This window comes from Saccoglossus kowalevskii, chromosome 22 (assembly GCF_978046115.1).
Source record: "Saccoglossus kowalevskii chromosome 22, keSacKowa6.1, whole genome shotgun sequence".
NCBI lineage: Eukaryota > Metazoa > Hemichordata > Enteropneusta > Harrimaniidae > Saccoglossus > Saccoglossus kowalevskii.
The window spans coordinates 26,488,702-26,515,681 of NC_140662.1; the positions used below are offsets into that span (position 1 = coordinate 26,488,702).

At 39.2% G+C, this 26,980-nt stretch overlaps 1 protein-coding gene across 5 annotated transcripts in view; it reads left to right on the forward strand.

Moving 5' to 3' along the window:
* The first annotated feature begins 2,447 nt into the window (after positions 1 to 2,447).
* Positions 2,448 to 26,980, forward strand: part of LOC100368443 (homeobox protein Mohawk-like) — a 99,631-nt gene continuing 75,098 nt past the window's right edge. Inside the window, exons 1-2 of one of the 5 annotated variants that reach the window (XM_085495578.1) lie at positions 2,448 to 2,624; positions 18,663 to 18,770. The gene's annotated coding sequence lies outside the window, so the exon portion shown is untranslated. Of the gene's footprint in view, positions 2,625 to 10,360; positions 10,506 to 18,576; positions 18,771 to 26,980 lie in introns of those variants that run through there. The other 4 variants (XM_085495582.1, XM_085495581.1, XM_085495580.1 and 1 more) reach the window with 4 other exon arrangements.

A 26,980-nucleotide genomic window follows, 5' to 3' on the forward strand; every position in this document is an offset into this window, starting at 1 on the left:
GGTGGTATCAACAAACGGTCGACTATTCAAAGGTCGAGTTATAAAAAAACAAGAAGGACCTGGTGGTGTATTGACCGACGACATAGACACAACATTTTCCACAGACGTCTCGACGAGCGTTGAGCAAAAGACGGCAGAACGTCGCGAGTCGTAAAATGGACTAGAGGACTGTGACTTGAGATTTATAGGTTTTCTGCGAGAACATCGTCGAGTCCGGGAATATCGCGCAAAATAACTTGACAATTTGAGTCGGCGATACTGACTGAACCAACTAGACAGCCCGAAACTGCCAAGATAAATTCGGATACAAGCATCACAGTATATCTCATTTTGAATATCGGATAATCCTATATCACATATATATAGTGCAGTTTTAAATATTGAGATATTATTATCACAGTCCAAATATATCGTTTTTAACGTGGCGTCCGCATATCGCATTCTAAATATCACATTCTGTCAACATATTCCAATTTGCGTAGTTTAAATATGGAGATGAAAATTTCACAGTAAAAATATCACAGTTAAGCTAACGAATAAATTAAATTTCACAGATAAAGTATTTTAATCTATTTTCGTAGTCTCAATATCTATTGCTAAATATCGGATTATAAATATCGCAATTTAAATATCGGCTACTAAATATCGCAGTTTAAATATCAGATTAAAAATACCGCAAATTAAATATCGATTACTAAATAACGCAGTCTAAATATTGGATATTTAATATCACAATCTAAATATTTAGATTATGAATATCGCAATTTAAATATCGGTTGATTAATATCACACTCTAAATATCGGATACAGAAGGCACACTTCCAGAGCGTCACGGACGGTTGACGTGACCGAAGTTTTCATCAAGTTGACCCTCAAGTTGGCATACATCCAGTAATACGGTGGCCAAACTCGTATCTTTTGAATCGTATTCACAGTTAAATGTTGATTTCGCAAATTTAATCAAATTAAAAATGATAAAATGACAAAAAAATTAAATCACAAAACAGGAAATTTGATCACACAATACTCAATATATATTGTTTGTTTCATTTTTAAACACAGGCATATTCCATTCGACGTAAACAAAAAAACGTCAGCAAGGGACATCAGCTGCGCTGCTCCATAATGCACCCATAATGCACTGGTGGTTTGTAGTATTTTCTATACAAGATTTCTAGTTTAAGATCATTGACCGAGTCAACATTGGAACAAATTCATTTATGCCGGAAAGATACGTGTGGTGTGAGATTGGGTCAAAGGTCGTATCATTGTAAAATGTTCGTTCATAATACGTATATTAATAATAATGCAATATGACAATGGCGTCACTGTGGCAGCATAAATCATGCCTTTCTCCCGTTTGAACAGTACTAGTTGTTATGCTAACAGCAAGAAATGGAATATTCATCGTTTTAAGCTTTCATGTTGTCATTGTCGTGGCACGAGTTTGAATTCCCGCAAGACTAATGTTTTTTTTTCAATAAATGTTTAATTGGCGTTTTTAATTTTTTCCGCTCTCTCACGCGATGTCGCATTATGAATACATGTTTCTAATAAAATCGGAAATCAAGTCAACAATAGGTTGTATTGAAATGAACACGTGCATCCGTGACATGACATCACTGTGAAAATATCGACATGACAGGATAACGAATTCCCGCCCGTACATTTGTGGGATTTGGTTTGTTTACACAGAGGTAATATAACATTCAAATCTGCTGAGACTATACTGCTTGCTATATTCTCATTTGAATATCAAAGAATGTCGATATAATTTGCGCAATTTACTAGTATTGCGTTCAAACGTGAATCAGCTGACCCTTGACCTTAGCATCCCATAATGCATTGTAAAATACCATCTTCACGATTGTTTCTTGTTCCAAACATAAGAAAAAAAGATTTAATAAAAGATAGAATAGAATAGAATTTATCAACTCGTCAAGAAATTATTTGATTGGACGTAGATGGCGCTTATTAGGCATGTACAAACACAATTGTCTACAGTTATTACGTAATGTCCCAGTTGTCTTTGATGCACTTATTGCAGTTTAGTATCATATTGATGTCGTCAGCTACTACTACGTCAATAGTTTCACTTTTCAATTCTCAAAAATGACGTAATGTCTATCCACAAGGTGATTAATCATATGTAGAAATTAATAGTCAATATTTGTTCCATCGACGAGTTCTTTCATTTTTATTATATTATCTAAATGAGTGTCTGGTATTATTATGTTAACCATAAACACAAGAAATTGTGCTGACGACCGATTTTGGTTTATTTTAACTCGGCCATATTTAGAAAGGCGGTATGCAAATCAGCGGCGCGCTTCCCTCCCCCATTGGTTAATTCCATGCATCAATATTCATATCCCGGGTAGAAAGCTGAATACTGACTGCGTCATTTATTGCATGGAATAGTTTAACTCGGTGAAGCAACAATACAAATATTTCCACGTAAAAACTGCCGCCATTGATGTGGAGGCTTGGCAAATTACCGCAGTAATGTGTTTACCCGGTCTATAAATCAAACGATGTACATTTTCCGTGTACGCGTGGTCACTCTGCAGACTGTACCGTAACGGACATATGAATGCACCGCGGCAATTCCACGCTAAAGCCAGGTAATGTTTCAACTAAATCGTGTTTTATTTTTATACATTTTATATTTCTTACATTCAGGTATTGTGTTGATAACTCATGGTTGTGCTCTCCACCGTAAAAACGGAGTATAGATGTCGACAACGAAACGCGAACTGAAACAGACACTGAAGCATGTCTTATTCAACGCATGTTTTAATCATGACCGTTTCTCTGGAGTAAATTTCAGGATATTTGTACATTTTAGTAACTAACGAGCGAACACCAATCTACCTTGAATAATACATGTAGTAGGGGTCACACGGAATGTAGTACTGCGACTACATTATGCACTTACAGTAGAGGGGGGGGGGGGTTTCCTAGTAATCAGGTCAGGGCGAAGTATTAAACTCTCTAGGGGTGGTAAATTTGGAGAGAGAATATGAAAATGAAATCCCACGTAGCGCGCGCACACGCCGACACATACATACACACACTTGATAGAGGAACGGAAAACAGAAATCGAGCTCGGTACGTGAAGAAACACAACACCTTGCACAGTTTCTATACTGCCCCCCCCCCCCACACACAAATGTATTGTTTGTACCCTTAGCACATAGTACAAACTGCAACACACTATCGACGGAGAACCACGTACATGCAGAAGTATAAGTCGACTGGCTTAGCCGGGGATTACGCGTGATAAATACAGAATCACACACAATCAGGTCAAAATAAACGCAATGTGACAGCACCGGATTAAAATTGTCAAAGCGAAAATGAATTGTGGCACTCCACATGTTGCGGAAATACCGAGAGACGGGGATAGGCATGGTTGCTACATCCTGATTACATGCACTAAAACTGCCTAATTTATGGGCAGTAACTTGCACAAGACGGGTGAAAATCTTTACTAATCCTTAATTGAAAAGACAGATGCACATCAAATCGTTTTAGTATGGAGGCAATTTCTTCTTTAATTCACTATTTCTAGTTGAATACGAGTAATTTGAAAACCGAATACTTCATTCACAGATGTCATTTTTGTTGACGTCAGCATTCAATAATTGTACGTATTTAAAATAAATGTATAATCACGTGACGTAATAAATAATTGTATTGCTAATAACGATGAAATTATTAATATTACTTCTCTAAGGATTGTTATCTTCATCAGGAATACGATTGAACACACGGAACACCACCGTATTTTACTTTGACACGTGTCTATTGATGTCCTTCGTGGACTATGACAAATTTATAATATTTGGACACAAATCTTCGACGTTTGGGCATTTCCCCCCCCCCCAGTACGATATCTTTCTTGGTGGGGCACTTTTTAATAGCCTTGTTATAGCATTATTTCATTAAAAAAATAGTATTAGTCAGAATTATTCATGACAACCATAAGCACATGTCTGATAACTATATTCTTTTCACCACATGTAACCGAACTAAAATTTGATGATGATGATCATGATGATATGATAACACATTTTTACAGTATGAACTATTGATAATTTTGGCTGAAAGTAGTTCGGTGACTATTTTTGTTTTATTTTGTGAGCAAAAATATAAAAAAAGCCCACATTGTAAATATCGTTTATCGTGGTAGCCACCTACCTTAAACTATTTGTCACGTGCGTACATATGATCAATTCATTTTAAGTTGTTCATCCAAAAAATTAGATATTTTTATGGGAATGCACAATAATGCGTTGTTACATGTCGGAATATGTATACATATTCGCCCCTATCTACATGTTATTTCACATTGGAGAAAACACATAAACAACAATCGATAAAAAACCTAATTTTTGCGCAATTAGTAATTCGGTGACGCGATGTGTTTTTATCTGTGAATTGTGAACAACAACATAAAATGAAACCACGTGATAGTAAACGTCGAGGGAAGCTGGTGACCTGGTATGATAACATAATCAACTACCAGGCACCGTGAGTGATATCTGAGACGAAGACAACACCAACAAACAGCGCCAACTAACGCATTTACCGAAACGCTGAAAATGGAAGTTCGTTAAATTCAACTCAAATATTCAAATTAATCGAATTTCAGTTTTCGCCTTGATATCGAGCCAATGACGCGTTCTCAGGCGTCTACGGTTTCCTCGCTTTGTTGACTGTCGTAATACGACAGTTTTCTTACCGTAATACGATATTTTGTCTGTTTCAGTGTCGTAATTTATCAACGCCCGCGTTTTCTTTTGTCTTGCACTGTCGCTTAGTGTCGGGAATGTTATTGCGAACATGGTCGGCTATCAAACGGCAACTCAATACACAAAACTGTTGTGGAACATTGATATGTGGTGTCACGCCTTGCACGTATATACACAGTTGACGGCTTGTGAAACCAGTTAGGTGGTGAGATTACATTATCCATGTCAACACTAATACGTATATGATGTATGGACATCCCATATTTCACACAGAAATCATGGTGTACGTCCCAAGCAATACAATACACGTGTTTTGTATAGTACGACTGAATAACTCTTCTCCGCCCATTACGTTTCGTAAAGACTCTAATGATTACGGCGATGTCCCGCCCAGCTCTCGTCAATAACATATTTGTTTTTAACTCACTGTGACCTTCAACCCTTCGATAAGCACTAACATGTTCACCTAGCATGTTAAACACACCGAGCCTAGAAGCGATATCCGAATTAGTTTCTATATACAGAATACAGCATATTGTAAACAAAGTTATAACGTCAGATTTATGTTTTATTTACTTTAACGAGTTGAAGAAAGCTAACTCCACACTATTTATTCACAAGAAAAACAGCTCATTGAATTGCTTCCCATGCACTATTCGACAACAGAACATATTTATTTAAGGCGGAAAACTGAGAACTTGAATCTTTCTCGAATTTGGTGGATGTTGCAATATTAAATAATAACTTTATTACACAACTAAATCATCAGAGGATTTAGTAAGGTAAAGAAAATAACAAGACAAGAATAAACAAATGTAATAAAAACAAACAAACAATAACAAAAACTTAAAAGATAAAGACTAAAGAATTATCAAAATAAAAACTTCACTATTTTCGCAACTTTTAATCAAGGGATTTATAAATAGTGTCTTTAAGGTATAGTGAAAGGACTTTTGCATTTTTCATTACCTCAAGAATATTAAATGTATGCATTCATTGATCACACTATTAATATTCTGTTGCAATATAGTTTTCATTGAACAAATACATATCATTTCTGATCATTTTAAAAAGTAATTTAACATATAGTATGATGGTAGTTATCACGTGACCATGTACTATTTGCCTTGTAAAACTGAGATATGAGGAAGTATTACCATAACAGCCAACGACAAAGGAATGACAGCATAGCCGCTGAATTAACCAAAGTTTTATCGAATAATAGTAAGGCAACACTAACGTTTCTTACGTCAACTTATTTTATCTTTCCAGATTACACTATAATTATGGAAATTGGAAAAATTCTGAATATTTTTCTGTTTTACAGTTTCCACCCTAACCATAGTTCATATACTGTACACTCCCTTTTAACCTTGGTGATGGAACTATTTCGACCAATAATTCAATATTCCGGAGGTAGCTTTGTTGTTTAATGTGACTCGCACTGGACGACGAAACATGTTCGTGTGTGGTTTACGGTTGAATTAGAAGAGAAGTCGTTGGAATTTAAAGCGCGGTGGTCGTCGCACAGCGCGTGTTCGAATTTCATGTAAATAAACAATGTATTTTACACGCGTTGTATACGTCGCTATGAGTCCCATATCGAACAGGACGCAGCACGATGACTGCCGCCTTTTAAATATTTTACGAGGAGAGCACATTCCATTTTTCCTCGGGTAACGGTGGTATAATACAACTAGGGATATTTCTTGAAATTATTGACGGGTCTTCGTGTACGTATACGCATAGGTATAGAAAGAGAGGGCGCGCGCAAATTCGCAAGAACCGTGTCCATGAAAGGCCGATTCTTCACTTGGTAATGTTTGAATTACTACGAATCTATCTAATCACTGGATTACTACTCAATAATTAACAACATTGCGTGGTACATTTTTGGAAAAAAATAACCAATTATTATGTAAACATTTTGAAGACAGTTTACAGTGTGACAATGGTATTTCATTTTTACCCTATTTCAAAAACCAAAATTGTCAAAAATAAATATTACTGCCAGCCAGTAATTCATAAACACGTTGCAATAGTTAGGGATATGAGAAAATGTTTTTATCTTGGAAACCTAAAATAGTTTATTGACCTCAAATTTTCTATTGGTATTAACTAGTCCAGGGTACAACATAATCATTATCAATAACAAGTCCCGTCTAGTTTTAGTGACGTCAACATTAGTGCCAATAATTATTTACACCATGTGACAGACATGATGGTACTAAGTGGAACCTGTTTCTTCCCTTATTCCGCCCATGAACTTCAACATGCATTTCTAGCATGGCCGCCAATCGGCGATTTTTAATTCGATCTGAAAAAATGGGGTGCAGCAAGGACCAATTTTGTTTAACGGAATTAACTAGTTTGAATGAAATATGTCCATGTACGATCGAGATTCAGTTCCGAATGGAAGAAATGTTTGATAATATGATGTATATGTGAAGTTTGAATGAAATCGACCCAGGCATACAGGTGGGGACGGAAGGACGGACATCAAATCCGAACGGGGATAAATTAGCCAGCCAGGGTTCGTTTATTCGTGGGGAGTATGTTTACATAGAGCCTGCGAAACCGTGCGTGAACTTCTGTATGTTTTCATGTATGCGTAGGCTTTTAAATTAATCAGCAAAACGTTAAGAAGGTTAAGCAACCAACCCATTGTTTCATACAGGATGTATCTACATTTTACAACTGTGGTTTTACGTGATTACCTGTGTACAGTAGAAACATGGGAAGGAAGTTATTTTACGCACAGGTGAAATTTATTACATGCATGTTGCCAAGGCTACAAATACTTGAGTGATGTGCATGTTTTACAGAGACAGTACCATGAGAAGGGGGTCACCTAAGTCCAAGAACACACACCATTACTTTTAGGCTCGTTCAAGTTTACTTATCTCGACTGAAGGTCAAAAAGAATACTTTATTCTATATTCTTTCATGGTACGCTCATAGTGACAGTTTATATAGTGTACATAGATCACGTTTCGCAGCATGCCTTTCACCTCAGTTTACCAACATTTTGAAAACGTCGCTTGTAGTACAGCGCCAAGTTGTCTGCGTTATTTGGAGACACTTGAGATGCCTTTGTACAGCCCCTTGATGTCTATTTCCACAATGTGGTCCGATGAATGCACGGGGCCATGGGAAGCATGCAAAGTTGACGCTACACTGAGTGTAGTTCAGGCACAGTCTCCCTGTCAGAGAATTTCAAGTTTACGTCGACGGATAAATTACAGACAAACAGATTGAGAAAAAGCAACTATACCAGGGGACGGATAAACATGTAATCATAAAACCATACATCAACAACAGTGGCGGATCCAGAGGGGGGGCAGGGGGCCATGGCCCCTCCCAAACGCATGACGATTCATTTCATCTGGATTACGCATAGCTTCTCTGCGATTTACGCTCCGTATATCTTAAGCGAAGCTTGGACCCCCCCCCCCATACATTTTGCTGGATTCGCCACTGATCAACAATAACGCAATACCCTATTAACACAGTAAATTTTTGTTATTGTTTTTCTGCTCAGCGAAATGTTAAACGTGGTCAACGTTTAACAATACGTCTACTAGGCGCAAGAGGGCGCTATCAAAGTTCAAACCACTTTCTTCGACATCGAACTTGTTGCGCCGGTCAACGGTTATGAGTACTACCAGACAACTAATTGATTGGGTCTTACTCGAAAAAATCGATAATTCCTAGACAATAAAATAATGTCGCAGTCATACGATACCCATCCTCGAGATGTCTAATTAAACCGACGTGCATACAAGCTGAGTTTGGCCGTCTGTGTGTGTTTCAGTCTGTTAATGTTGTTAGAGTTGACTCTTATTTTCAGAGATACGATTCCTGTGCTTTTTTTATTAATAACGGGAATGATAAAACGTGACGTCATAAGTACCTACTATTACATTTCGCAGATTTGCCAATTCAGACATATTCAGTGGGTTTTAAATTCACGGTTTTATCATTTAGATAATGTGTTTAGCACATTTTCCAGTCAGGAAAATTAAAACCCTGAGAATAATTAATCCTTTTACACAATAAACTACTAGGAAATCAGTTATAAATTGTGTACAATGCACGTACACCATCGGTGTTATCTAACTTGATAGGGGTGTTGGGCAGAGTGATTGATAACGGCGAAGTAGGTGAGCTGAGCTGTGGTCAAGGCCCGGTCTATAACAATGTAAGCCAAACAATGTTAACAATTCTACAACGATCGTGAACATTCAGTATCTTTTGTGTTGTAAACCAACGGACTGGGTGCCAGTTTACAACAACATGATATAAATACACACGTGAATACCGTTCAATACTACGATAATGCGTCTCGGCAAAAGAACAATCAAATCTCGAAGAAAAAAAGCGATTAAATGATATACGTTGTGAAAACAAGATAAAGCCAGACAGGAAAGGCGCGCGACAATTCACAGCCGCGAGCTGTGTAGAGAGTTACGCCACGGTGTACAGGGTACCGCAATATCCACAACCTCAGCCAACTAATTTATTAGTTTGAGCTACAATTCAAACTGGTTCCTAGCGGGTACTCCGGCGACACATACAGGTATGTCTGGGCCTAAAACGCCAATTATGTATATGTTCATTTGAAAACATCATTCTAATCAACGTTTTACGACGAAACTACTTAACCCCCGGGACTTAACCTAGTTGAATTACAGTCCCTCTGGGATCGAGGGACTGTGGTTGAATTGGTTACTTGGTACTGTATAACGTTCTTCTTTTTTTTTCAAATCTCCAATTGTTCAGGACATCTCGAGGAGATATTGAAACTGAGTACTATGAGTCCCATGCGACGTATGTTCATTAGTGCCACATATTTTAATTTTGTAACGTCAACTGGGTCACTTGTACAAGATGGGATATGTCTATATTACCAGATACGTATTCGACAAGTCAAGAAACGGGTTGATATTTTAAAAGAATCGCTTACAAATTACTGTGGTTATATGAGAAGAAAATCCACCAAATATGGACGTAACATGTGTTCCTATAAACCAACTTCCTTCAAACAGCAAGATAAACACAATAATCAGATTTCGCAGGTTGTGTTTATTTGCAAAGAAAACGTAATTCCACACTCTGGAAAATTAAAAAGTAAAGTTAGACCCAATAGCTTGAAAACACACGTGTTACTCGTTAGACGCGACAGCTACGTTTAAATATGGTATCATATACTAGCTGCTGATCACGTGCACGCGCGTGGCAGTTGAACGTGTCAGCATACAGCCCAATGTCAACATTCAAATAAAGAACCAGACTGACCAAAAAACGTTGGTCATGTAACCAGATATGTCTGGTTTATGCACGTTCGCCATATTGCACCTCCTCAGCTCGTGAAACTACATCAGATTGGTTTATACAAACTGTAAACACTATCCAAATTAAAAAGATTGCCCAAATACACAAAAACCGCTTGTTTTCATCAAGATCGTTTAATTTGACCCGAGTTTAAACCTAAACAGATTTAAATCCGTGGGCGGTCTAGTGTCCGGCTGCGATATGTGTACAGTAATTGTTAACTGCTTGTCTGTAAAGCGGCAAACATGTATACTCTTTTTGTACACGGATCTGTAAGGGAGATGTCCAGCCCACACACACGCACAATGTTCAACGCGCAGTGAACAGGAAAATCTATGTTTTTCGTTTATTTGTTTAGGAAAACGAAGACATTCTGCATCGATCACCTTATCCGGCAAGTTGTTCAACGTTCCAGTAAGTTTCTGTTTTATTTTAAATACTACGTACACTAAGTGTATTGTAGATAGTGTTTTTTGTACAGTGACGTGAACCCATCAATTTATAATGACGCCTGTAATCTCTCGTTTCGTGTGGACGTTGCTCTTCTGTTTATTATTCATGCGTAATGTATAAATACCGGAAATGTGTCTTAACCTTCTCACCATCAGTCTTTCTTGTCCACATTTTCTGCACTTTTTTCTTATATTCTTCAATATTTCTGGAAATGAACCTTAATTTTGGAGGCCACAGACAGAATTTGGGTCAATTTTCGGTTTTACTCAAAAAAAATGGCTATTTTTCTGAAGGAAAGTGCAGACTATAAATGGGAATAAGTTTGTGATGAAAAGAGGAAACTGGTGGTGAATAGTTTAAAACTATCTAGATTTTCACGAACCTGGAACTTCATCCTGTAATATAAAGCAGTTTTATGCTCGACATAGTCATATTAATCAGTGAATTAGGTCTAAACAGATAAAACAAAAACGGTAAATGTTTAGTCAATCGTCCATTTATGATCACCAACTCATCTATGACCTTCAATGAACAACGTATACTTTATGATAAATGCGTTACTCTCTATTGGATGGCAATGAACTTGGTAATTAACACGGAAATACTACATTCGTATTACTGTAGTAATGTCAGCTGCGACCACGTGTACATTTAGTAACTCGAACTTTAACAGTTAACTGAACCTCGATTTACGGGCAGCATCAGTTGTGTTGCTGTTCAACGTCTACATTAAAGGGCGGCAGTCGTCGTTCCACGTCCTGATCGATATGGGACTCATAGCGACGTATACAACGCCTGTAAAATACATTGTTTATTTACATGAAATTCGAACACGCTCTGCGCGACGACTACCGCGCTTTAAATAATTCACGAAAGTGCCCAGCATAGCCAAAATTTTTTTACTGTAACAACAACAACAACAACATTCTATTTTGCCCTTAACTCGATGTTTGGTTAGCTGGTAACATCGAGTTTTAATTTGGTTGGTTTTGCAAAAGTGGACGTGGTTTCTAAAATATTGGTCATTTTTGTAACTCGATGTTTTCGAAACTCGATGTTAGTAACCCGAAGTTCGTACCTCGAACTATTCAGCATCTTTTTTACAAGATAACTTTATTGACATTAATTTATTCTTTCTATAGAAGATGAACATAGTCAAGTAAAATAAAAAAAAATATATGTAGGAGGATAATCAAATAACACAGTAAACAAAAATTAAAATAACAGATTAATTAAAAGGCAATTACACGGTAGTACAGAATCAAGTGTTTTACTATTATTAATACACACCTGTTTGCATTATAAACATACCAAGTTTAATGTGGCAGTTTGTCATAATGTAAATAAATTTATCGGGATGATCCATTGAAGTAAAATTCGGATTATCCTTATGTAAGTCTGTAAAAAGTATCTGCCTCATTTCATTGTGCTGTGGACAGTCCATAATGTAATGGTACTCATCCTTAACTGAGCTATTGTCACATCTTGTGCAGATTCTGTGTTTCAGTTTTGTTTTTGGTCTGGTATGCCTACCTTTCTCAATCATAAGCTGATGGTCACTAATTCTTAATTTACAAATATATTTTCTATATTTTGAATTATTCACATCCATCAAATACTTTTTCATTTTGAAGTTTGTTTTGAACTTCCTGTAGGTGCGAATTTCATTGAGCTCTCCTGAATCAGATTTTTCTAAATTAATGTCACTCTTCCACCTTTTTGAATAATCATCTTCTATTTTTTCCACAACTCCCTCGACACTTTTACCATCCCCCTTCCAGTAATCATGTATATTATCAACACCAGTTATTTGACTGATTGTTGTTGCCCACTTTGTTTTGTTGTCAATATTGTAGGACATTGCCTCATGAATTAAAGTGTTTTCTTTCACAGTGCTTGATCTATGCCAGTAGATATGTTTTGTTACATGTTCACAATCTTACATCGCGTGTTGTATATGCGCGTCATACTGTATCAAGGAGCGAGGTCACGTGAGAGTACATTTATTTTCAAAACTACCTTTTGCAAGAGATAACGTTCTTGGATGTTATTGGATGAAATCGCGGAGTAACACATTTACATGGCACAGTGGTCGGTCAACCTTCCCAATAATGTAATTGTATTCGCTTGTCTTGGTATGTATCCAGGGATCCTGGAATTATCAGCGGAAAGTTGTCACGTGACCAAAGTTCAGTTCCCGTATGTATAATGCGAAGTAGCCTCTTTTTAAACCATGACCTCTTTATGACATATGAGCTAGCCTCGGGGATTCACTAGTTTGCGACGCGCAAATAAAAGAATATGACAGCGAGATTGTGTCGTCTTAACATTAAAACAAAACAAACCAAACCATACGCATGTTTGAATCATTGACCGTGACGCCCTTTCTGTGCCACGCCGTAAATCACGTTGATGTTACACGCAGTATTATTCTGCATAGCAAAGCAAAGATTGGTATCGATTTAGACTTATAGACTCCGAACCATCCATCAGACTGACCATCCATATTAAGTATTTATCTGCCTACCCATCTGGATACATTGTAATTAGCGCGTGTCGACAGATGATGACAGCTCAGTCACGTTATGTCGTCTGCCAGTGCTGCGGCATAATATATAACAAAAAAGTTATTCGGCTGCGCACTATGATGAGAAAGAAGATTAGTCGTATTTCGAATGAGTTATTTTTAGTACAGTATCATCAAAGTTGCAAAACAGAAACAAATGGAACCACCATTAAAACGCGCGCGCATTTTTGTATACGTCTCATGAGACCTGCATGGATTGAGGCGCGGTGGACGTGGACGTCTGCCACGCTTTATTAGAACATGCCTTAATTTTGGCGCGAGTATCTGTCAGCACAATGTTGCATTCACATTAATCATGCACACACGCAGACTATGACACGTACGATTTACCGTGAGGGATTTATCATTGAATAGAGGACATTGATAGCATGCATTTATGTACAGTATTTTGTTTGTAGATCTCAATCAATTGAACGATGTCACAGTGTGTCTAGAGTTCCATTAACATGTGGTGGCGAGGCCATTTATGTACGCATTTTGACCAGTGTGCAAAAACGCTAAGTACAGTGATACGATAAGCCATTCGTGTTACTAACTTCCCCCATGTCACTTATTTCTTGTTCGTATTGAAACACTGTGCTCAATAGTGTGATCCCGTGACATCTCCCGTTGTCGTCACGGCTATCACTTGATGTAACAGTTACCATGGTTACAATAAACTGTCAGAATCTGCTTTTGGGCCACGATATGTAACATCAGTCCGATTTCATCTTCAGATACATATATATGAGCTAAAAATAGACTCTGAGGTAATGGCGAGTTGTGGTCCGGTCTCATGCGTAGCCGGAATCATGATATGACCAGACAGCATCCGTTCTAACCATTGTGGATTTATAACCCCACGATCTGTAATATACAAGTATTATTCTCAGGGACCAACCAACCGATTTGAAGGGGTCCAAGTGACAAAGATGTTATCACTCAAAATTCCGCGGCGCAAAACAATGTTTTTAAGCGTTTAATCCTGAAAAAATATGTTTAAAAGGAATATGGGTGTGAACGTTAAATTTTCAATATTGTTTGATACTGCATGTTAATGTGTACTAATCATGCTGTATGTACACCAACAGACGCCGCGCATGCGCATTAATGCTTTTCATGTTTCATCTAACAAATGCTAAACATTGAGTCATAAAATATTGTTAGTTCATAATTCAATTTTTTCATCAACATGCAGAATAAAAAAAAACGATACTAAATTTATTTAAAACCATTTAATATCAATGGAGCATACCAAATCGACAAGAAAGTCAAGGACCCCGCACAGGGAAGTGACGTCACAAAGCGCCAATGAGCTGATAGTTATCTCGTTGATACAATCAATACGGTCGTATGTCGTCAGTGTATGTAATAGCATCGGAGCGATGATGCATTCAAGTAATCATATTCTGAAATGTCGACAGTGTTCCATCAATACTGCTGCTAAGAAGCCCATTACATATCGTTTGATATTAACTGTGCGCGCATGCGCAAACGTAGTCTCTCTTTCTATATTTAAGGGCTCCAGTGCAGTACATTATTTGCAGGGGACATATTTTTTAATCACATATTGAAGTCATACGTGGAACATTTTGTAATTTTGGCCTGTTTATCAGTTTTATACACCGGAAATGGTAAATATGCTCCATAGACAGTGTATAAGAACACACTAACGACCAACATACCTGCTAACCTGTTGACACTCCCTTGTGCACGATTTCAGAGTTTGCAAAAATGTCAAATTCAATTACAGATAAATATCATGTCAAGAATGGAATGTCTTATTCTTGAATTGATATTACGGAGAAACAACGTCGATATTTTTTAAAGATTCGGTTTATGAGTTGTTTTTTCTTTGACTCGATGTAGAAAGATGATGTGCGTTACGTGTTGGCTCACTTGAGAAAAGAGCGATACGACGCAGACGACTGCCTTCGACGCAAACATGGCGGCATTCCAAACATGGCAGAGGTCGACCTGTTAATATAAATACAATCTCAGAATTGATTCAGACATTCCTCTGTACTACTCATTAGAGTATATAATATAATCTGCCTAGTCATTGGTTTCATTCACTATTTGACACCTGTAGGTTGACAGGTCTTGTATTTACGTGTTATGAGTTTGACAGAGAAAGGATTGACGGTCGCGCGTTGGAAACAGTTCCCCAGTTCTAACGTATTTCAGGAATTCACACCGATACTCAACGTAACTGTTAATCTTTTGTACACACAAGTCAACATCCATCACTTTGGACTGATATACACAATACTATTTCCTACAATAAACGTTTCTACGCGAAGACAGATTCCGTCTGCTCGGCACGTGGACAAGTTCTGAAAAAAAAAAGAAAAAAAAGAAATATGGTTAGTTAGATATAGCGAGTTTCATGAAACATAGAACCTGGAGGACCCTACTCGTGCTTCATTCAAATCCATGGAAACCATTTGTTAAAGCCCATTAACCATCTTTGCTGGTTACCTTCAGTCATTAGCCGAGCCACAAAAAATCAAGTGACATTCAAAGATATTCCTTAAGGGCAGTGTAATAATACCAATGATCGTGGCTGTTCAAGTTGTTTTCAAACGTCATTTGAAATTTATTAAATATTTATAACTATTTTAATATATGAAAAAACACATTCATGCTTTCACGAGCTTACTGTATTCTATATACTAGTACCTGATTTGTAACATTCAAGTAAACATTTAACAAATTGGTTGAAATCAGCTTTGTTATGCTCACAAATTAAAGCGGGGGGGGCGTCACCTGCGCACGCGCGGGAGTCCCAACCGACGACAACAACAACAACAACGCGTGCTTAAAACCTCACACAACTACTATCATTATTAGTTCAAGTTGTCTGAGTTAAGACGCAAAGGCTCGTGGGTGGACGCTTGTTTGTAAGCAGTGACACTCTGTGGCCATCTGACGCATGCGCAGGTGACGACACCCCACTTTAAAGTACACGATATCGGCCCCTCTTCGACTGGAAGTATAGAATTTCAACTGGCTTTACAGCAAGTAACTCCATTTACAGTATACATTGATATGTCACCATAAATGTCGAATATTTCTGACAGACAAGCGTGAGTGAGTTGCAGTTTATCGCCAGGTTACCCAACTATGATGGGAATGGAATTAATTGGCGCAAAAGACGAGAATGCTGTACTATGAGAATGTAATATTACTGTATGAGATTACTTGTTCCGCCAACATGAGTGTTCATTTAACCTCCTGTAAGACTGCAAAGTTGTACAATCAGTTAGACGTATTCATTGTTAAGGGGTTCTTTACGTGCGAGTTGCACCACGGTTACTATTTTTTTTAGTAACCATGGTTGCACCAAGAACCCTGTGACAAGAAAACAAAATTGATAATCAATATTTCCGGATTACCCAGAATGCATCACGTACGTTTTTGTCAATGTGAGTGAGGGTGTTATGCAGTTATAATTTCATGATTATCTAGGATGCAATATGATCACGCGAGACTTAGTATTCCCGATTGCACGTTTTAGCATTTACTGGTTCCCTGTCGCAGGAAAAACAACAAATGCAGCGCTCGTATGCTTCTATGAGGCTATAAGCGCTCTCGATAGCACGCAGTGTTCTCCAGGGTTTCAGTGATCAGATAATTAATATTCACGAAATAGAGCAGGTTTTGAGCGGTTTGCTTGGCATGTTTATCTCCTGACAATAAACACGTACTACAGTTTAACGGCAACATAAATTTGTTGGACTAGTACTTTGTTGTTCGAACAAATACCTTTTGTGAAACTCAAGTTTATAGAATACGTAATCGTTCAGGCGTGATGATCAAAGCCGTTAAAGTGAATCTACACTACACTAATTTTATTGTGTCGGTTAAGTGTAGGTTCAAATGTCATGAGACATGGATTTCTATCACGAAGTCTATATTGAAGCACAGTCAGAGGGACTGTGATTGAAGATTGTGGGAATTGCATAAATCACAAAAAGGACTAGTAGTTACACAAACATCGCAAGTCACCGATATATGCGTATTTGGTTGAATGGCTTCGACTGGATACCTAATAATTATTGCACTGTCTTGCATGATTGGTTGATCGGACACTCGATTAAGTACTTATGGCCATAATTTGTCGTTGTGGGCGGCACAAATGCGTGGTATGGGTCTGAAAACAGTTTTCCCACGTTTGCTGTTAAAACTGTGTTTTTTGAAGCCTGTCGTTTGTATGTTTTTTGCTACAAAATGATGGATGATTAACCTTTAGATGTTTCAAAGATTGATGTGGGACTGATTTATCATGTGGCCTAGTTGTGTTTGCTGCCACTATACTGAATTATCATTCCAGTGTTTAATAATAGATTCATTCGGACTTGGAAGAAATGGATATACACACATGACGAGTAGTCGATGGAAAGATGATTGCCATCTGCGGATTTCTGATCAAAATAAATCTTTGAACAGGAAAATGGAATTAAAACACGCAGTATTCCAAGTAAAGAACATACCCCCCTATAAAATTAAACAGTGAAAAGGCTTGCAGGACCATTTCTCTGACAACGATAAGACGACTAAATTTTGTTCAGTGTTATGCCGAATTTTAAAATCAAGTTTGTCAAAAGTGTTGAATTGACGTTAGGGTAACCATTATAATGATTATATACTAAACAATGGATGCCCCGAAGACGTAATCTGCTAAAAAAAAGTGATTGAGGATCGTATATGATTGTCCACAACATTTGCAGCGTTAAGTTATTAAAAAAAGTCGAATCACAATTTTGACACATTCTCGCAAAAACTGTACATCAAGTTGGCGTGGCTATGATTGGAGTTTGTATTTCCAATAACATAACGCTCGTTCCGTTGAGTCCAAGTTTTACGGTATTTTTCATAAATGACTCGAAATTGTAAAAAACATATTGGGATGGACGGAGATTAGTTGGTCAAGGTATTTTTGTTTCGGTTTAAATTAGAAAATCACCATTTTTTCCACGTTATAGGAGACTTGTTCAATGCTCAGCCGAATATTAAGGAGGGGTGCAATCATTAAATGGAATTTCCTGAGTCAGATTTACGTACTCTCTTTATGCTGTGTCAGAACATCACGAAAGTGAGCTCATGCGGTGAGATTTCGCGGGATTTCGTTGCTCGTGACACCTTTGTATACGCCTTTGCGGGTGAGATTTGACGGTCCCGGGCCGCATTGCGTGGTCTGACCCGTTTAGAAAACACTACTCAAGGAAGCTACGATGTATGTACAGATACGAGTTAATTCGATTCAAACTTACAGAAGAAGAATAATTGTTAAATTGTTTTGAAAGCTACGGAGTCTTTTTAATTGAGTGTAAGTCGATACATCAGTAATACTTAACCCCTAACTTTCCCATATGGCATATGTCAGGTCACGTGTATACCGACCTATTTTGTTTTGTTTTTGTGCCGTTCCCCCAAGGCGTGCAGTGCCCTACAACCCCCTTTTGAATCGGTATTTCGTGACAGTATGCACGAACTGATTCGTATTGACGGTACAGCCACTTACAGATAAGTTCCCCTTTTCTTTTCAGTAGTTTACAGAGAAGTTCGCAAGACGAGACGACGACGGGGAAAAGTACTGCTCAACTAGCATCCCTGATAGCGTGACGGTAACTTGACAGTGACAAGTAATTGTGGAGGTAAGAACGCGAAAATCACTTGCACACATTCATGACTGGCGACCAATGTGCAAGAGTATATTGCTAATATAATTCTTACTGGCACAACCTAATTGAGGCAATCCCGGTTTCATGACAGTATACGCTTGTCGTGTAGCTTCCCCTTTCGTCACAACTCCCAGTCAGTCCTTCCCCTTTCAATAGCGGGTGGTCCGTGGTTTCGTAAGGTTCTTCGTGTGTCTTTTAACTCAATCGGTCATCGTGACTTAAGGCAGCACAATATACTGTATGCCTGGAGTGTATTTTTGGGGGTAATCATGGCACAAACTGTCTAATGCGTTTAAGATATTTTATCGATTAATACACAAGATGAAAATGCTGTAAATCTCCGACGAGTCTGGTACGACACGCTCTGCATGTTTCTCCAATAGAAATATCCATATGCACACCAAACCGTCTGTATTTGTCCGTCCAGGGCACCTGTACATTTTATAATCGCTGCCGATAACAATTTGCATCATAAATTTAATCTTACGTGTTGCGTGCGCCTGGTTACATATGAATAGTGCAGGTAGACAGATGGTGGAACACGTATTTTAACAGATCAAATATTGTCTAGGCATTGAACTATTGCAACTGCTACATTCTCCAATGGTTTTATTATTAATTCGTCGAAACTGTGACCACATAATATGTAAAATCATATTCCTGTACTAGTGTAAAACATATAACCAAATTTGTGTGGCCATACTGAGTAAAAAAAATAGATGGCGAAAGTGTTATCGTGTTTTAGCTTGTTTTTTTTATATTTTTGACGATGACGTTTGTGACAAGTTCTGCCTAGTGGATTTGGGTGCATGAATTAAGTAACAATGCTGTGGCCTAAATTGATCGTAAATCGACAACTCAGAAAGGCGATAAAGCAGAACGACGATGTCTGCGGAGATGCTTCAAAGGACATGATACGCACCTGTTAAGCCACCCTGAAACGTACTTATGGGCGGAGGGTCATCATGACCTCTCCATGTTTTACTACTTTAATAAAGTAAAAGAAAAACGCTATGATACTGTGACAACGAGGCACAGACTTCGTGACGCGTCGTGTCTGATGTGAGTCCCATGCGACGTATTACGTGTAAGATACATTGTTTACAGGGAATTCGAACGCGCGCTGTTCGACAGTTGTCAGTGGTGCACTAAAGTTGTACTCTGACGTCATTCTTAAATATTTATCCGGGGTCTTTAGACTATTGTTGAATATTTGTTGATCTGAATATGCTACGAAATAGTTGATGGTTTGCCAGGATTCACACGTTTTTCCAAATCACTGTAGTAATTCGGTATAGATAGAAGCGAATTTCTGTGAATATGCACGCATCGGGACAATATTCCAAAGCAGTAACAAGGGACATTTGATCGGCGAAGATATTTAAAAATAAAAATCCTAATCATTAATCTTGAAAAAAAAACAGGTAAGTATATATAGATGTACTCTCACGTGGCAGTTCACATCTCACGCAACAACACAATATATAAATGGTAAATAGATATGTGGATGGCGTGTTAGTAGATATAATTCCGCGACATTTCCACTTAAATTGACGTCAGTAGACACGAGTGTTTACCGGCAAATTCTTATATCAATCCGAGCTGTAGACGGAAACTACGAGTCATTATATTTCAAGAAACATTTTTCGAGATGATTTGAATAGATATTGGAAAAAGCCTTACAACATGCCTGCCATCATGTCATGGGGTAAGTTTATCTCATTCTATAGTAGTGTGTACCATAAACGCAGTGGTGTCCCACTGTGGTGATATGACTTTCTAATTTGACGAATAGAAAAAAGCATCACATTTTTTGAAACTTGTTTTCTGAAAAACACACGGAAGATAGAACGTTTTCTCAGTCGCGTGGAAAGTCTTCTCCCTCACGTGCCCACTGCGAACGATGTCATTTGAGAAATTATATCGGGCACGTTCCGGAGTAATTTGTAAAACAAGAGATCCACTTGAGGCGAGATAACCACGGCTATCAGAGTAACCCCGGCACACCACATAGCTCACGAAAAGCGTTACCTAACAACAGAGGGTAAACCGCCTCCCAAACCATAGTACATAGTACCAATATTAATTCACTGGTTTCCGAAACTAATGTAACTCCCTCTTCAATCATCGGTTTATGTCCGACTACAAAGAACGTTTGACGTGGAGTATGACGACATTGTGTAATATTAAATCCATGCCTCGGGCACTAGATATGTCGAGTCACGTGATAGGTGATGAATGATAACTAACCATATTGTGCAAGTTTCAGTGTAAATAACATACTAGACAAATATTCACAATGCAAGCCTGATACGCGCCCTTAGAATTCACTCGCCAAGGGTAAGATAATGATGACATGAAAACGCTAATAGATCGCCCAAATTGAGTATATTATATTATAGAGGTTTCTAAACCGGATTTTCGGTGTAGTTGACTATCAATCGACAGTTATTACGAGCATGTTACAATTATGAAATGAAACGAGACTATTCAACGGGAACTGAAGGTCAAATTTCATTACGCTCAACAACTATATTAACGGAACAAGTATTTTATTATGTACTTCTGCGAAAATGTTTTAATGTGGATTATGTTACAGCAATCTGCAGCCAGTTACAATGTCATAATCTAGTACACCTTGTGAGTCATCCGAAGACGTAATACTCGCACGCAAGGTCAGAGGTCATACAGGTGATAAATGATTGGATAAAAGCATGTAATACCTTTAACATGACCCTTAATGAGATATTTATATTTTTCAAAGTATGGTATTCGAAAATGATTCAATTCATAGTTCTTACACGCTGTCTACAGTCTGCACGCGATTTCAAGCTTTGGCAAACATTGCGGGACTCAGCTGTCACATGTGAATTCCTGCTATTCAAAATCTCCGTGTTTGCGTGCAAAAAACTTGTAACATGTGGTTAAAATGACAACATTCTTTGCATATTTCTGTCATTAGAGCTTTTTGTCGTTCTGTCAGCCCCATAATCGGAGCAATTTGGCAAATATATACAAGAGGCATTGTTCATTTCAAAATGAGAATAATAAATAGAGGATGAATAGAAATACGATCTCATCTTTCTCGCGAGACTTTGTTATGACGTCATTGGGTATTTGACACTACAGTATGCATTTTCAATTGTGAAGGTAGAATACAAGTTGCCTTATTTGGATATGATAACATCATTTCCGCTAGAATGCACGAACATGTTTCACTGACCCCTGTTCATTGGAAAACGGTGTGTAATATGCATGTTTAAATTGAAGTCTATGGTGTTGTGAACCTCATACACGTTTCTATAATTATACACTTAATCTGTTGTCAAAATTTCGTAGTTTTTGTTTTCGTTACACTTAAAAACTCATATAACGTTCACTTGTTTACCCCACCTCTTCAAATCCCCCGTCTTTTAAGAAACATGTTGGTTTAGGCGAAGTGCTCGATGTTGATATAAACAATATATATATTAGTTTTAGCTTGATTACAACTAATAGGCAAGAGCACCCGTGCGGTCAATCGAAACAAAAGACGTACTGTTTTGCAACTTATAGACTGACCCCTTGACCTGCCAAGATCAAAACCTCTCTTTCTAATCTGTAATTTTCAAGGCGAAATCATTTGATATCGATTAAAAATGGCGCCAGGCCACAATTAGTTTACTTTATAATGTAAACTATTCCTAAAACACATTTTAAATTCTCGTGATCAAACTCATTCTTTTGCTTGCTTCATTGATTTCGTTAGCTCTGAGTACAGTTGCAGCTCCACTCATTGCATATTAGTGACCGGAGAAGAAACTACTGTAAAACATGTCTTTTTCGCGAGCATGTCTTTTTTGCGAATTTAGCGAGAGAACTGATTCGCTAATTCATGATGTCGCTAATGACTTTATTGTCAATTCAAAATGGCCGCCAAACGAAGAAATCAACAATGACAAGTGAGATTCGCTAAATCAACATTTCGCTATTACGTCATTTTACCACAATTCGCTAAAATTGCATGCCGCTTTTTCAACATGTTTTACACTATTTTCCCCGAGTTCCAGTTTTCTTTTTTGCCTTTAAACTTGGTGACAGGAGTTTATAACACGGACACATTTAGTTAAAAAATATTTCTAGCCAAGAAACTAAGAATATTGTCGCCGCTGTACTGAAATTATTATTAAATGCACAAGACAAGTTGTTGGATTCTTTAATGAATTTTACTGGATTTTTTATTTGTTTTCTTTTGGCATTCTTTGGGACTTTAATGAATATACATGAATATTCATGCGCTGAAAACGCTCTATGCGTGTAGGTGTTGACGTCACTGGGAATAGTTCATCGTATGTAATAGCAAAATTCCATATACCCTAATCCTACCCTTCCCATAACCCCAACTCTAACCATATCCCATAACCCATAACCCTAACTCTAATCCTACCCTTCCCATAACCCTAACTCTAATCCTACCCCTCCCCATAACCCTAACTCTAATCCTACCCCTTCCATAACCCTAACTCCAACCCTACCCCTTCCCATAACACAACTCTAATCTTACCCCTCCCATAACCCTAACTCTAATCCTACCCCTCCCCATAACCCTAACTCTAATCCTACCCCTTCCATAACCCTAACTCCAACCCTACCCCTTCCCATAACATAACTCTAATCCTACCCCTTCCATAACCCTAAGTCCAACCATACCCCTTCCCATAACCCCAACTCTAATCCTACCCTTCCCATAACCCTAACTCTAATCCTACCCCTCCCCATAAGCCTAACTCTAATCCTACCCCTTCCATAACCCTAACTCCAACCCTACCCCTTCCCATAACACAACTCTAATCTTACCCCTCCCATAACCCTAACTCTAATCCTACCCCTCCCCATAACCCTAACTCTAATCCTACCCCTTCCATAACCCTAACTCCAACCCTACCCCTTCCCATAACATAACTCTAATCCTACCCCTTCCATAACCCTAAGTCCAACCATACCCCTTCCCATAACCCTAACTCTAATCCTACCCTTTCCCATAACCCTAACTCCAACCCTACCCCTTCCCATAACCCTAACTCTAATCCTACCCCTTCCCATAACCCCAACCCCAACTCTAACCCTACCCTTCCCATAACCCCAGCTCTAACCCTACCCCTTCCCATAACCCTAACTCTAACCCCACCCCTTCCCATAACCCTAACTCTAACCCTACCCCTCCCATAACCCCAACTCTAACCCTACCCTTCCCATAACCCCAGCTCTAACCCCACCCCTTCCCATAACCCCAGCTCTAATCCCACCCCTTCCCATAACCCCAGCTGTAACCCTACCCCTTCCCATAACCCCAGCTCTAATCCTACCCCTTCCCATAACCCCAACTCCAACCCTACCCCTTCCCATAACCCCAGCTCTAATCCTACCCCTTCCCATAACCCCAGCTGTAACCCTACCCCTTCCCATAACCCCAACTGTAACCCTACCCCTTCCCATAACCCCAGCTCTAATCCCACCCCTTCCCATAACCCCCAACTCTAATCCTACCCCTTCCCATAACCCCAGCTCTAATCCTACCCCTTCCCATAACCCCAACTCTACCCTACCCCTTCCCATAACCCCAGCTGTAACCCTACCCTTCCCATAACCCCAACTCTAACCCTACCCTTCCCATAACCCCAGCTCTAATCCCACCCCTTCCCATAACCCCAACTCTAATCCTACCCCTTCCCATAACCCCAGCTCTAATCCTACCCCTTCCCATAACCCCAGCTCTAATCCTACCCCTTCCCATAACCCCAGCTGTAACCCTACCCCTTCCCATAACCCCAACTCGAACCCTACCCCTCCCATAACCCTAACTCTAATCCTACCCCTTCCCATAACCCCAGCTCTAATCCTACCCCTTCCCATAACCCCAGCTCTAATCCTACCCCTTCCCATAACCCCAACTCTAATCCTACCCCTTCCCATAACCCCAGCTCTAATCCTACCCCTTCCCATAACCCCAGCTCTAATCCTACCCCTTCCCATAACCCCAGCTGTAACCCTACCCCTTCCCATAACCCCAACTCGAACCCTACCCCTCCCATAACCCTAACTCTAATCCTACCCCTTCCCATAACCCCAGCTCTAATCCTACCCCTTCCCATAACCCCAGCTGTAACCCTACCCCTTCCCATAACCCCAACTCTAATCCTACCCCTTCCCATAACCCCAGCTCTAATCCTACCTCTTCCCATAACCCCAGCTGTAACCCTACCCCTTCCCATAACCCCAACTCTAATCCTACCCCTTCCCATAACCCCAGCTCTAATCCTACCCCTTCCCATAACCCCAGCTCTAATCCTACCCCTTCCCATAACCCCAGCTCTAATCCTACCCCTTCCCATAACCCCAGCTCTAATCCTACCCCTTCCCATAACCCTAGCTCTAATCCTACCCCTTCCCATAACCCCAGCTCTAATCCTACCCCTTCCCATAACCCCAGCTCTAATCCTACCCCTTCCCATAACCCCAGCTGTAACCCTACCCCTTCCCATAACCCCAACTCGAACCCTACCCCTCCCATAACCCTAACTCTAATCCTACCCCTTCCCATAACCCCAACTCGAACCCTACCCCTCCCATAACCCTAACTCTAATCCTACCCCTTCCCATAACCCCAACTCGAACCCTACCCCTCCCATAACCCTAACTCTAATCCTACCCCTTCCCATAACCCCAGCTCTAATCCTACCCCCTCCCATAACCCCAGCTGTAACCCTACCCTTCCCATAACCCCAGCTGTAACCCTACCCTTCCCATAACCCCAACTCTACCCTACTCATTCTCATAACCCTAACTCTTCTCCTAACCTCTCCTAGGGACACCCATCGTTATCCAGACGGAGTATATGATAAAAATGAATGGGAGAGCTTTGGGTGAGGGTTATAGGTAAGATTAGGGGTTGGAGTACCAAAACAATTCTTTCCAAAGTTTCTCGTAGTAAGTAACTGACATTGGCATTCGCTGACAGTTGCTTCATTTTAATTTAGAAACATGAATTCGCTCAAATCACTGTTTCTGAACCTGCTATGCAGTGCAATGGAGAATACATCCAATCAAACGATGACACATTTAAAATATATCACGACGACCTGTGTAATTGTTATAACATAAAGTTGCTAGCAACAATCACACCACGGGACGTCACATGGCCCCAAAATAATATCATCATTAGTCCATTTCTAGCGACAGCGTCGCCTTCAGCCAAACTGTTCTATTGCAACTTTGCCCCGAAAAAATACCCATGGATCCTTGCGATAGAACAGTTTCGCTGAGCGCGACACTATCCTAAAATGGCCGTTTATGTAAAATGTCCGTTATCAACAATTACTAGGATGCAATAATATCGTCTGTTGGTTCCCTTGATTTTGATTGGCTATAACCATGCGGTTTCTTATCCAATGAGTGACAAGCAAGCCAACGCTCTCGATGTGCTCGGATAACCGTCGTTAACAACTAGTTCTCCTAGGAACACATAAAACATGTCGAAAACAGCACGTCTCTATTATAACGTGCCGTATTGCTAGTCAATACTCGTACGAGGTCACATCACTGCGATGTGAGGTCGTGACCCGACAGCAATTGCACGATGATTACACCTGTATATTCATTCGAAAAACATGTCGTTTCTTTATATGAACAAGGCGCGGAATGAAACATGTTCTTTTCATACGCGTTCAGTCGTGTCATCCAGGTGCGGCAACATTCGGTGTGATTTGTATATTGTTTGTTTATTTAATAAACTTAGATCCTTTGTGCATGTACCATTCCGGTCGGGAAAGAGTTATTGTAAACCTAGACGTACTCGTGACTTACTTGTAAACTCTGTGGGGAAGATTTGGAAGCAAAAAACAAAACTACACAGGATATATATCTTACATGAACTGACAGACATAGAGTTGTGAAAGAACCCCCGCAAACATTTGTCAAAGAAAAGCAAACAAATTTATACATAAAAAAATAGCTCAAAACTAAGTAAAGGGAACAATTAATTTGCATGTTTCTAACCACCACGTGCCCCACCGCCCCGACAAATAAGCAAACTTATGCGAAGAATGCCAAAGACCTATTGCCCTCAAGAGTGTAGCAGTGCCCATACATGGGGTGCTTGGATTAGCTAGTTTCCGCACACCATGTGCAAAGTTCGACACTATACC